The sequence below is a fragment of the Macrobrachium rosenbergii genome, chromosome 12 (genome assembly GCF_040412425.1).
Source record: "Macrobrachium rosenbergii isolate ZJJX-2024 chromosome 12, ASM4041242v1, whole genome shotgun sequence".
Taxonomy (NCBI): Eukaryota; Metazoa; Arthropoda; class Malacostraca; order Decapoda; family Palaemonidae; genus Macrobrachium; species Macrobrachium rosenbergii.
The window spans coordinates 109701021-109713424 of NC_089752.1; the positions used below are offsets into that span (position 1 = coordinate 109701021).

The 12404-nt window shown below is 33.4% G+C and overlaps 1 protein-coding gene across 1 annotated transcript in view; it reads right to left on the reverse strand.

The window, feature by feature from the left end:
- LOC136843857 (cell adhesion molecule 3-like) overlaps positions 1 to 11427 on the reverse strand; it is a 565859-nt gene extending 554432 nt beyond the window's left edge. The window contains exon 1 of the mRNA XM_067112697.1: positions 10982 to 11427. The gene's annotated coding sequence lies outside the window, so the exon portion shown is untranslated. The remainder of the gene's footprint in view (positions 1 to 10981) is intronic.
- Between the last annotated feature and the right edge of the window lie 977 nt (positions 11428 to 12404).

Sequence of the window (12404 nt, forward strand, 5' to 3'; positions counted from 1 at the left end):
TATATGACTATTTGTCTAATTATTGTTTGCTTTTGATAAAGATATTTAAAGCTATCAGCTTATCCGATTTTTTCTTTGCTTGGTCAGATATTTAAATCAATCAGTCCATGTGTCTATCGATCTATCTATCTAATTAACTTCGCCTAATAAAGGCATTTGATATATATATATATATATATATATATATATATATATATATTTATATATATATAATATATTTTATATATATATTTTATTTTATATATATATATATATATATATATATAATATATTTTATTTTATATATATATATATATATATATATATATATATATATATATATATATATACATATTATACATACATACACATACATACATACATACATACATTTGTGTACCTGAAAGCAAACTGACGAATATACGGTTTCAGTCAACATTTTTCCTTACGGATGCATCTCAGCCACCGGCTTCATACTTCATTCGAAACCTTCCAGCCCATTTGCCACACGATCGATTATTATAACCAGTCACATGACTGTATAATTGCTTTCGGCTATATATAGCAAGTTCCCGCAACCTTTAAATGTCATAAAAATCTGCTCTCTTCGAGCCAAAGAAAATTTCATTCACCGCTGAGAATAATGAATAAATGATTGAAGCGATTCGGAGAAGGTCGGGATTATTCGACCTACATTCCTAGGGTGGTTTCCACGTTTTTAACAGTTAATACATCCCAGTGAACTGAATCAGCTGTAATGCGAGGGAATAAATGATACGTTAATGATATAACATTTGGAATGCGTCAGTAATTTGTAAATGGGATTATTTGGAAAAATATTTCACGGGACAGATGAGCAACAGAAATTGAACATGACGTTGGGTAGTAACTTATTCTGTAAAATTGTAAAAGTAGTTTTTTTGAAGGGGGTTGTGGTGGAGGGGAGGGGGAGGAGGTGCGGAATTCCTCAAGGAAAATGAAAGAGTACAAAGGCGGGGAAGAAATGAAGGACGGAGTTTGTTTTTAATTACACTCCGCAATCACATCGATTACCTTTGTAAAAGTATTCGTTCTCAAATCTCAGTCCCTGCCCCAACCCAGTTCTCCCCACCTCTCACTCTCCTCTCTCTCTCTCTCTCTCTCTCTCTCTCTCTCTCTCTCTCTCTCTCTCTCTCGGAATGCTTTTCCAAACCTTCAATCAAACACTCACTCTAAAAATGTTCGCTTACAATTTTCAACAAAAGTTAGCCTGAAGACTTTTCCCCGCAAAAAAAAAAAAAAAAAAAAGTTTACCATCAACTTAAAAGCCTCATTTAGTCTCCTAAAACCTCTGGGGAAAATATGCATTGCTTATGATAGAGGAGAAACAATACCTTTTATTCACCTTAAGTACATTTTACAGGCCGCGTGTGGCGTTCTTCGGCGTGGCATTGTTGTTTTGAGTTAACACGACCATCCCGCGACTATTTCGGAGAGAGAGAGAGAGAGAGAGAGAGAGAGAGAGATGGTATCGTTACCCTTATCAATAAAATTATTTTACCAATATATATGAATGAGGACGAATATTTTAGTTGAAATATACACTCATATACTGTATATATATATATATATATATATATATATATATATATATATATATATATATATATATTATATATATATATGTATATATATATATATATATATATATATATATATATGTAATATTTATGTATATATATATACATTTCTGTATGTGTGTGTGTGTGTGTATGAATGCAATCATGTATAAATCTCATGGCAGGTTTCCCTTAAGACTTCTGCTCAACAGTCGATCCATAAAGGTCATGACGATAATAAATAGTCTCCAAGTCATTTTTAAAACATTTTCACTACTTGAGGAAGAAAAAGAATGATTCAGAGCTAATGTCTGATCAGTCTTCATTGAAGTCATCGTTTTTATTAGTCAGATATTTAAGTACAACACCTCCTCGTAAGTTAAATTACTAAGTTACATTTTGGATTCATTGACTGTTATCGAGAGTATCAGATATTTGTCTGTACTCTCTAATTGCGGTTAAAGAACTACGTAAGCTAAGAATATCGGTATTACGTCAGAAGAATTTGGGGGTAAGAGTTCTCCTATCAAACGATGTTGATATATTGAAGAGAAGACGATTAAGATGCCGAGTATGTTTATCAACATTCGGGAATTAGCATACGTTTTTTTGCGCATTTTTGTAAATATCATACCTCAGCATTTTTTATACATAGGTGATGTTGAGTCCTTTCGTTGCCAAGTTTTTTCAAGTGTCATTCTCTTTGAAAATTAATATTCTCACAAAGAAATTAATTTTGGGAGAACGAGGACTTGCAAACTTAGTGACAGCCATCAGATTTTAAACTGAATTCGGCCATCGGTCAGGAGCCTATTTAAATATTTATTACTGATCTAAATCCGATTAGGCATCTAGTTGGCATGCATTTTTCATGGGTGAAATATTACAAAAATCTGAGACAGCTGTAAGAAAAAGAAAATATAGTTAAAAAAATAGGCGCAAGAGGGAAATATTACAGGAAAAACTAACCTTTCACCTCTGGACCAGCAGGAAGTCCACCACCAGGCAATCAATATATTCATCACATCCAAAATTTATATACTGGTTCGGTTGGAATAGATGAATGGCCTTCTGAATTTGCCTTTCAAATGCGTGTGTGTATTACAGGCCTTTTTGAATCGTTGACAAGAAGACTTGATTCGATTATGCGATTTCATTTAATGTGATTTCATTGATAGTTATTATGCATGAGGAAAGGCTTTACGATGAACGAACACTTTAATACAAATATCATAAAAGACATTTTACTGATCTTTTCGGCGAAGAAAAGCCGATAAAGATGTCAGCATTCACGAATTCAAAATACCTTGAAATTCTCAGAAGGTATTAGAAACTAATATTAAACAAACATTTACTTGCCCACGGAGCCCTCCTTTGCAAATTACATCTAATACTGTACATGCCGGATCGTATATGTATATATATATATATATATATATATATATATATATATATATATATATATATATATATATATATATATATATATATATATATATATATATATATATATATATATATATATATATATATATATATATATATATATATATATATATATATATATATATATATATATATATATATATATATATATCTATATATATATATATATATATATATATATATATATACATACATACATACACATACATACATGTGCACACACACACACATGGCTGTGTGTAATGTTTGAGAGAGAGAGAGAGAGAGAGAGAGAGAGAGAGAGAGAGAGAGAGAGAGAGAGAGAGAGAGAGAGAGAGAGAATATGAAAATTTTCTTAATACGTTCCAGCTGCCTGTTGAAAAACGCAGGAAGAGCGAGCCCTGCTGCATCCCTGAAAATACCGAAGAGGTATCATTTTACCACTACCGCTAATGCGGGTTCTTACGCTCGACCCCACAAGTGAATCTCCATGATGATTCATCTTCATCGTCTTTTAGCGTCCGCTGCATAACGGACTACATAACAGACATTTTTTTCACACTCAGTTTATTCAACTTTGCACATTTTGGTCAGGGGAAGTGAGCTTATAAATGAGTCATCTAAATAGTGTAAAATCGTATTTGGTATCTGAATTAAAATGCAATTACTTTCAGGTTAATTCACTGCAAGGTTGTATCTCCGCTGATAGCCATCATTATTTGTTCCTACACAGATACAAACCTTCTTGCTTTACATAGGTATTTAGCTTCTATGTAAAGAACTTCAGGTTTTTTATGATTGGAAAAATGCAAATTACTTTAAAAATTTGCTATATTTTATAAATGCAAGGACATTCGATGATGACCCGCAAGATACGTACCAGTAACAATGGAAACAGTTACTAGGCTCATCTTCCAACTTAGCGGGTAATGATTGATTCCTGTTTACTATATTGATCTTTGCAAAGTTCCAGAGGAAGATTGTGACTGCTGCCTAAATCTTACTAAGTGGTTTTTCTATCACCATTAAAAAAAATTTCATAGTCTTAGAACTGATATATTATAATCAAGGTGCCTTGACTAAATCGAAAAAATCTTTTGATTCTCTGGTCAATGTAACACTTTACCAGTTTGCGGACACTTACGAGCGTGTATTTAGTGTTGAGTTTAAGTCACATTTTAGTCTATTTTTCCGCCAAGAACAGTTTTGACATCTTAAAGTCTGTGATATGAAACTAGAACAATACACTTTACACAGGCGACAGCAGCATCTGCCGAAAACAAAGGTAAAATCAACGATAACAGATTCCTCTGCCCCTGCTTCTAAGTAACTTGCATAACGAATGTGTTGTTATAATAAAATGAGGCTTTTAACAGGGGAGATATTTCTGTGCAGTCAACGACGGCACTCTTAGTCCATATGTATACACGCTCTTAAACCAAGAGAAATACAGGCTGAAGCTCCATTCTACCAATACTATTTGTCCATGTATAATACCATCATACATTAACGTCCGCTGTATCTATTACCATGTATTTGCATGTTATCGTGATTCGAAGTCATTCACTGCTTTATTTATCGTTACTGTCTATTTAATTAACGTTTCTCATATAAAATTTACGGAAAGGACGCTAAAATATTATACGTAGTATTTATACTTGGCTCTGGATATAGATTCACGAAATGTTGCATAAAGGATATAATTTTCTATTTTGAACAGGAATCTTCCCTATAGAAACTGTCTGTTTTTGTAAGGATAATGAAAGCTTCCTCGATAAGCTCAGTTGATGGATGCTAAATATGTGTTTTATTCGAAAAATTCTCTCTCTCTCTCTCTCTGTGTGTCTCTCTCTCAAACACACACACACACACACACACACAAGAGCGCAAGTGCCCACAAATGAATCACTTTTAATCTATATAATCCGATCGACGTTTCCTTTATAATCGGCGCTCTTGTTATTGTTCTTTTGTTCTGTTTTCCTGAATAGAACATGTTATGCCGTACAATTTCCGTCACTCATTATTATTTATCAATATAATCATTCCTCTGAAAAGTAACCTTATTTACCTCTTCTAGCGCTTTCACCCAAACGTTCTTGAAAACGTTGGTTTATATATACACACACACACACACACACACACACACACACACATATATATATATATATATATATATATATATATATATATAATATATATATTATATAATATATATAGTATATATAATATATAAATATATAAATATATATATATGTATATATATATATATATATATATATATATATATATATATATATATATATATATGTGTGTGTGTGTGTGTGTATGTATGTATGTATGTATGGTATAGCTGATGTAGCTCATGCAACGAGAAATACTTTATAGTAACAATCAGTGATGATGCTGTTATAATTGTTTGAGTATTTTTCTTTATTGAGATTATCTATAGCCTGGCATGAATATTTTCTTTTTCTTCTCTCCAATATAATTGTTTTCATTATTTTCGTATTACTATCATTATTTTTATTAGCTTTGCATCAACACTCCCCAGTGATCTGAAAGATTCTTCGCCCATTAAGCACTTAGTGATTTTATTTATAATACAATTATGAGAAATTTTAGCTCTTTCAAGCACTATTTTTATTAACAAGAATTAAACTATTTCCTAATTAATCGTATTTCCCTTTATGCCTTTAATGACCAATTATCATTGTCCTAAGTATAACTTCATTTAAAAAGTTAATTAGCCAGCGGATCTGTGAATGAAATAATAGTCTTCAGAGATTCATCATCCACTTTATCTAACAAAATATGTAGATACAGTTTAAGGAACTATCACGAAAAACATTATTAGAATTACGAAATGTATGATAAGCGGCAGAACTTTGTCAAGTCGTTGTTTCTGAGGCATGAAATAGCATAAAGCATCATTATTGCATCACGGAATATTCCTCAGCCACAGATATAAAAAGAGATGCTAATATACACCTTGCGCAGCATATTTAAGAATGTAAAATAAAAAGCCATCAATTTAATATAAAACCGAAAATCCAAGCACATTGCTTATTAAGGAGACGGCTTAATCAAATGATAAAGACTGCGGAACAGGCAAGTATTAAAAGATAAGAACATGAAAAACGGGAAAAGAGAAGTAATATTGAGAATGTCATTAGACACTTTTTCTCTCTCGTCGTTTTTCACGCGAGTGGCGCTGTTTCTTCGGAGAAGCGACAAGGAATAAACATTTTCGTGCACTGCAGATAACAGGTGGGTATTTAATTGTATATTTGCTAATTTGTAATCCCTTCCACTCTTACAAACGCAAGCAAAAAAACGACAGTGTCATCCACGCATCAGAATAAAAATCCCCTGATGAGAAATAATTAAAAATGAAGGGAAGAACGACAAATTAATTCAGATAATGCGTAATAAATAACAACTAACGTGTAATGTATCAACTGATAAAATAAAATATACTACATAAGTCAAAATTGTAACCATACACAAACTGCGGGAAAGTTAAGTCATATAATGAGATTAGTGGCATATTTTTTGAAAGATGTTTGTGGTTGCGTACAAAAGAGATGTGCTTACACCTCTCTCTCTCTCTCTCTCTCTCTCTCTCTCTCTCTCTCTCTCTCTCTCTCTCTCTCTCTCTCTCTCTCTCTATATATATATATATATATATATATATATATATATATATATATATATATATATATATATATATATATATATATATATATAAAAAAGCCTGAATCTCAAGCAATAAAAATAATTGTTAGTCAATATGTCACAATATACCACGAGTTCACGACCACCATTGCTCCAAAACATTATAAAAACAATTCGTTCACATTCTTAGGTAATGCCGATCTGAGTCAGCTTTTAACATCAGCCATTCCAGGAACAATTGAATCAATATTTGCGGGCAATTAGCGATTCCATATCCTCAAAGATATCGTAACGGGCGGACAAACAGTACAGATTGAACGTCAAAACACTTCAAGACAAATTCCCACCGGAATCATCTCCCAATCACGGAATCGCGACAGTGATGATATACTCGTACACAAAACAAACCTTGACTTTTTATGCAACGGCCTGTTTACATAACAATGCGGACGAGCTTTGAACGAATTTACTCCAGGTTTTTACAGAGGAAAATGTAAATCTCTCTCTCTCTCTCTCTCTCTCTCTCTCTCTCTCTCTCTCTCTCTCTCTCTCTCTCTCTCTCTGAATAGCTGTTACATATAACAGGCCGATTTTACGGGAATACTTTATTATCAGGCCGATAGACCTATAAAATACACATCAGAGTCTGTAACGAAACCAAACCACAAAGAATAATGGGGGCAAAAAAGAAATTTTAGATAAATAAAAACAGATCGTAAAAATCAGTATTTACGCTCCGTTTGCAAAGCCAAACACCCAAACCACACCAGCGACGAGCAAACGGAAACAGCAGAGGACGCAGGATGTGGCGCTAGGGAAGCCCCGAAAGTGATTTGATATCACCCAGTGCACCTCTGGTCATTAGCCAGGTGATCCACTTAGCAGCCATGAGACAGGGTGGCTGCGGGGAGGATGTGACCAATCTAGGTCCATGAAGGTTACAGTAAGCAGTCAATAGGCGGGAGGTTTCTTAACGTTTGCACGTAACGGGCGCCAGGGAAATTGGGTACAACGGTGGTAGGATGGGGTGGGACTCTAATAATAAGTTTGTTCTCAAATAACTTGATAAACGTGTTCTCGACGTGTGGACATGTGGCCATTTTCGAAAGTAAAAATATATGGAGATTCATTATATATATATATATATATATATATATATATATATATATATATATATATATATATATATATATATATATATATATATATATATACACACACATATATATCTATACAGAGGTCTCTACGATAAAAAATTAGCTGTTACATATGAAAAAATAGAGAACATTTTAGAGAACAGAAACAATCTTGCAAACAAACGGATAAAAACAACTTCATTTGATCAACTTATCATCGTAACGCATATGAAAACTCACTGCTGTCTTTGGCTGTGCAAAACATCAAGAAATAAAAGAAAAAGCTAATGCATGGAAGCATAATGTCAGAAAGCAGAATTTATAAATTATATATACTGTAATGATACGCAATGGCTGCGGCGTTTGTGATAATTTACTAGAAAATGTAAAATTCTATAACTTGTGTTATTTGAAAATCTATCAAGAGTAGAAACTTTCGTTATAAAAATGAGATGCATTCGTCACTAAAAATTAGGCAAGCAACGGGATTCAAGTAATAATAATAATAATAATAATAATAATAATAATAATAATAATAATATCATCTTGCTCACGCTAGGAATATATGAGAATGGAAAAATGCGCCTGATTACAGAATTTACAATATTATTAGCGAGGATAACAATGTATCGTTACACTCCCTTGCGTCATATTAAGAAAACTCATTATAAATGTATTTAAAAAAATCTTGAGTCAGACTGAGAGGACTTATTGCAAGTATATTTTCCAAAAAAAAATTCTTGCGTCAAATAAAGAAAACTTATTGTAAATGAAGCTGCTATAAATTCTTGAGCCATATTAAGAAAAATCATCATGCAAGTACTGGCTGAAAATTCTTGCGCAATAGAACAAAAAAAATACTTAACGAGAATCTTGCCTGGAATTGAGTGCGTCACGTTAAGAAACCTCAGTTCAATTGTAGTTTACTGAAAATTACATCCAAGTGCTCCCTCATTTGAACGATATTAGCACGAATGATTTTACTACTGCTTAGTAGAAAACTAAAAGAGAGAGAGAGAGAGAGTCTCGTCGCACAGCGATTTACTTTCCGAATTCTGGAAACGATCTTTTACCTGTTCTTTTGTCTCAAGTTGGAAAGGGGGAAAGACGATAATATTACCACGATTCTCCAGGGGATAATTATATGAAATTACCCTCATAAAACAATGAGTTATTGTTATAACCTTTGCCATTCCTCGAGTTACGGCTTTCGAATGAAATGATAATAATCATGATAAAAATAGGGCTCGAAATTTAAAGGATCTGTCATTTACACCGGCTATCCGTCATTCCTGCACCATAATAAATTATCACGTGAAATGTAAGCGAATCTTATATTGATGAGAAGGATATTGCTGGGCAAAATATTTATTTGTTAACAAAAGGAGTACGCTTCATAATAAAATGAATGCGAATATAATTAACGGCAACGCGATATATTAGAACCTAATGTTTCGATCTACGACAGGAAATAACTTTGCACTTTTAGATTTCTGGTTTGATTCACATTACTTCGTTAACTTTGGGATCAATTGATTCTTTTCCTTTGTTCCAGTACGGAAGGTCCCCGACTGGCGCTAAATCATGGCGCTGCATGATTCTATACAGATTTAAATTTTATATAGATTTAATAACGAATGACAACGTTGGCGCATATGTATGCGTTTGTGAGTATGTGTATGAAATATCCACGCACACAAACACTCTTGCTTTGTCCGTATTCTGAAGCCCTATGGATGTTTTCATTTTCCTATGATTTAATTTATCCTATGGCTTCCTTCTTCCTTCTCTGCCGCATTCATTTTTTTTTCCACCAGCTGTGAATTATTAGCTGAACTGGAAGAGAGGACAGTTAAAATATTTGTAATCGTGATATCCTTTTGCTGCATATTTTTACATCTCTCTCTCTCTCTCTCTCTCTCTCTCTCTCTCTCTCTCTCTCTCTCTCTCTCTCTCTCTCTCTCTCTCTCTCTCTGACTTTTCATTTTAAGTTTCAAAGGGACTGTAAATTAACAAAAAATGACTGAAGAAGGGAGAGTGAACAACATTTTGAAAGCAGAGTAAGACTTCATATTTTCAACTGTTGGGATTGCAAAGGAACCACCAACATATCCATAATTACGAAAAAGGATAAACAAGACACAAGAGAGAGAGAGAGAGAGAGAGAGAGAGAGAGAGAGAGAGAGAGAGAGAGAGAGAGAGAGAGAGGATTTCCTTTCCATTTCTAACACCTCCTGAGACATTGCTTACTACCTTCAGGCTCCAATTAGTATGCAAATTGACTACCACCTCCCGTCTAGGTCCCTCCCTCCCTGCTTCCCCCTCCCCGGCTGCTAATATATAAACCCCCAACATCCTAATATGCCACCTGATATCCCCCCACCCAATCCTATAACCCCATCCTAATCAGTGACAGTATTTTGATATCCACTTCTAAATGAATGTCGCCGGTGGATGCCCTTCGTCTTTATAGGAGAAGTTATTCGGGGAAGGGAATCTTTAAAATAAAAAAAAAGGAGATGCGATGTTTTTCCTTTACTAACAGTTTTATTTTTTTACTTTTAAAATATAAAAAAAAAATATCAAGGAGAAGATTTGGAAGGTCTTATTTTTTTATGTAAAATGGAGATATCAGACATTATGAAGTACGTTATTATATGAAATATATACTAGTACGTTTGGAGGATTCCTGCTTACATATCTTCTAACAACTTGATATCTTCTGTGTGGTAAAGTTCTCAGTCGTATTTGAAAAGCGGATCTCAGATATATTCGCGAACAGTAAATTAAAGGCGAAGAGTTTTAAACTTATCAGCCACATACAACGTGACGAAGAAAAGAAACCGTATAGAATTTTGTTGCACTTAAAGTCTCGTGGAAGACTTAGCAAACGTGCAAGTTTCTGCACAAATAAATAATAAGTAAAAGCTCATATTATAAAATCAGTGTTGTGAATCATGAAGTTCAAGTTTGATTTATTTGAATGTTGAATCATGTGGTTAGTAAAGAGTTTTGTAGATGATGACTTCAGGGTAGACAGAAAGAGCCGAGCATATAGATTAGGAAAATTAATTCGAATATCAAAAGAAATAAAGGGCTTCACGCAAGAGAGAACAGACATCCGTGAAAACACGGATCATTTCATTATTGTCAATGATTTCTTACCTGTTTTTTCTCTGCCTTATTCGAAAAGAAAAGAAAATCCTCGGTCCAGGTCAACATACGTTCAGAATAGTTCTGAACTCAAGCCTCGAGTTCAAATACATGTCAGCCGATAACCGGGCTGGGAATATCACTTTCATGCAAATATCAAGAGGTTCAGTTTGAGGACTTCCTCTCTCTATATCTCTCAGCAGTTAAATGCGCAAAATAAAAACCAAAGTTAAAAATAATGACCCCCCTCTTTAAAATAATAAATGAACACAGGGGACATCAACGCGGCAGACGCGTCAATAAGATTAGTACTCAAGCGAATGAATGCCCTTTCAAATCCATCAATTCCTTTTGACAAGGGATAAACAGAGTTTGCGAGAATAGACGCGACAGACGCGTGAGAGGGGAGCGATGGAACGAACGTGCACACCCCTACGTCGCTGACAGCACACTGACCCTCTGGTTGCCTCGTCCCTGCTGCTGCAATGACGGGACGCGGGACAGAGGGCCAGTGAGAGAGACGACGAGGGGAAAGAGGAGGAGAGAGAGAGAGGGAGTGAGGGGAGATGAGAGCTGGAAACAAGCGTTTATCACACTAACTGAGGGAAACGTTGCTCTCACTCCATATGGGAGAGGAAATCTGATTATTATCGTGGTATTGGAAGCAGGAATCGCTCCGTGATAGACCTGAGGTAAATGGCAGGGAAATTTCAGTCCGTGATGACACATTACCCAAAGACAATTGGAATTCAGTTCAGAATTACAAGGGCCTTCTTTTTTGATGGAATAGAAAGGTAAAATTATTTATTTATTTATATATATATATATATATATATATATATATATATATATATATATATATATATATATATATATATTTATATTTATATTTATATATATATATATATATATATATATATTATATATATATATATATATATATATATATATATATATATATATATATATATATGAACTCGTTCATTATCTTTACCATCTCTGAGATAATATGTGTATATTAGCTCTGGCTTCATTTATCGCCGTGATGCCACCTCTGAGACTAAATACTAGGAACGTGATCCTCTGCTTAGGTCCATGAGGGACGATGTGTTTTGTTTTGTTCTAACGTGAACCAAGAGGTCAGTTGACTAAATATATATATATATATATATATATATATATCCATGAGGGATATATGTATATGTTTATATATATAATATATATATAATATATATATATATATATATATATATATATATATATATATATATATATATATATATATATATATATATATATATATATATATATATATATATATATATATATATATATATATATGTGCATACAGGTGTAACACGCATTTATGCAGATACTTCGGGAAATGAAAGAAAAAAGCAATTTTGAGCTGAAAATGTTCCATATTCTTTAGATA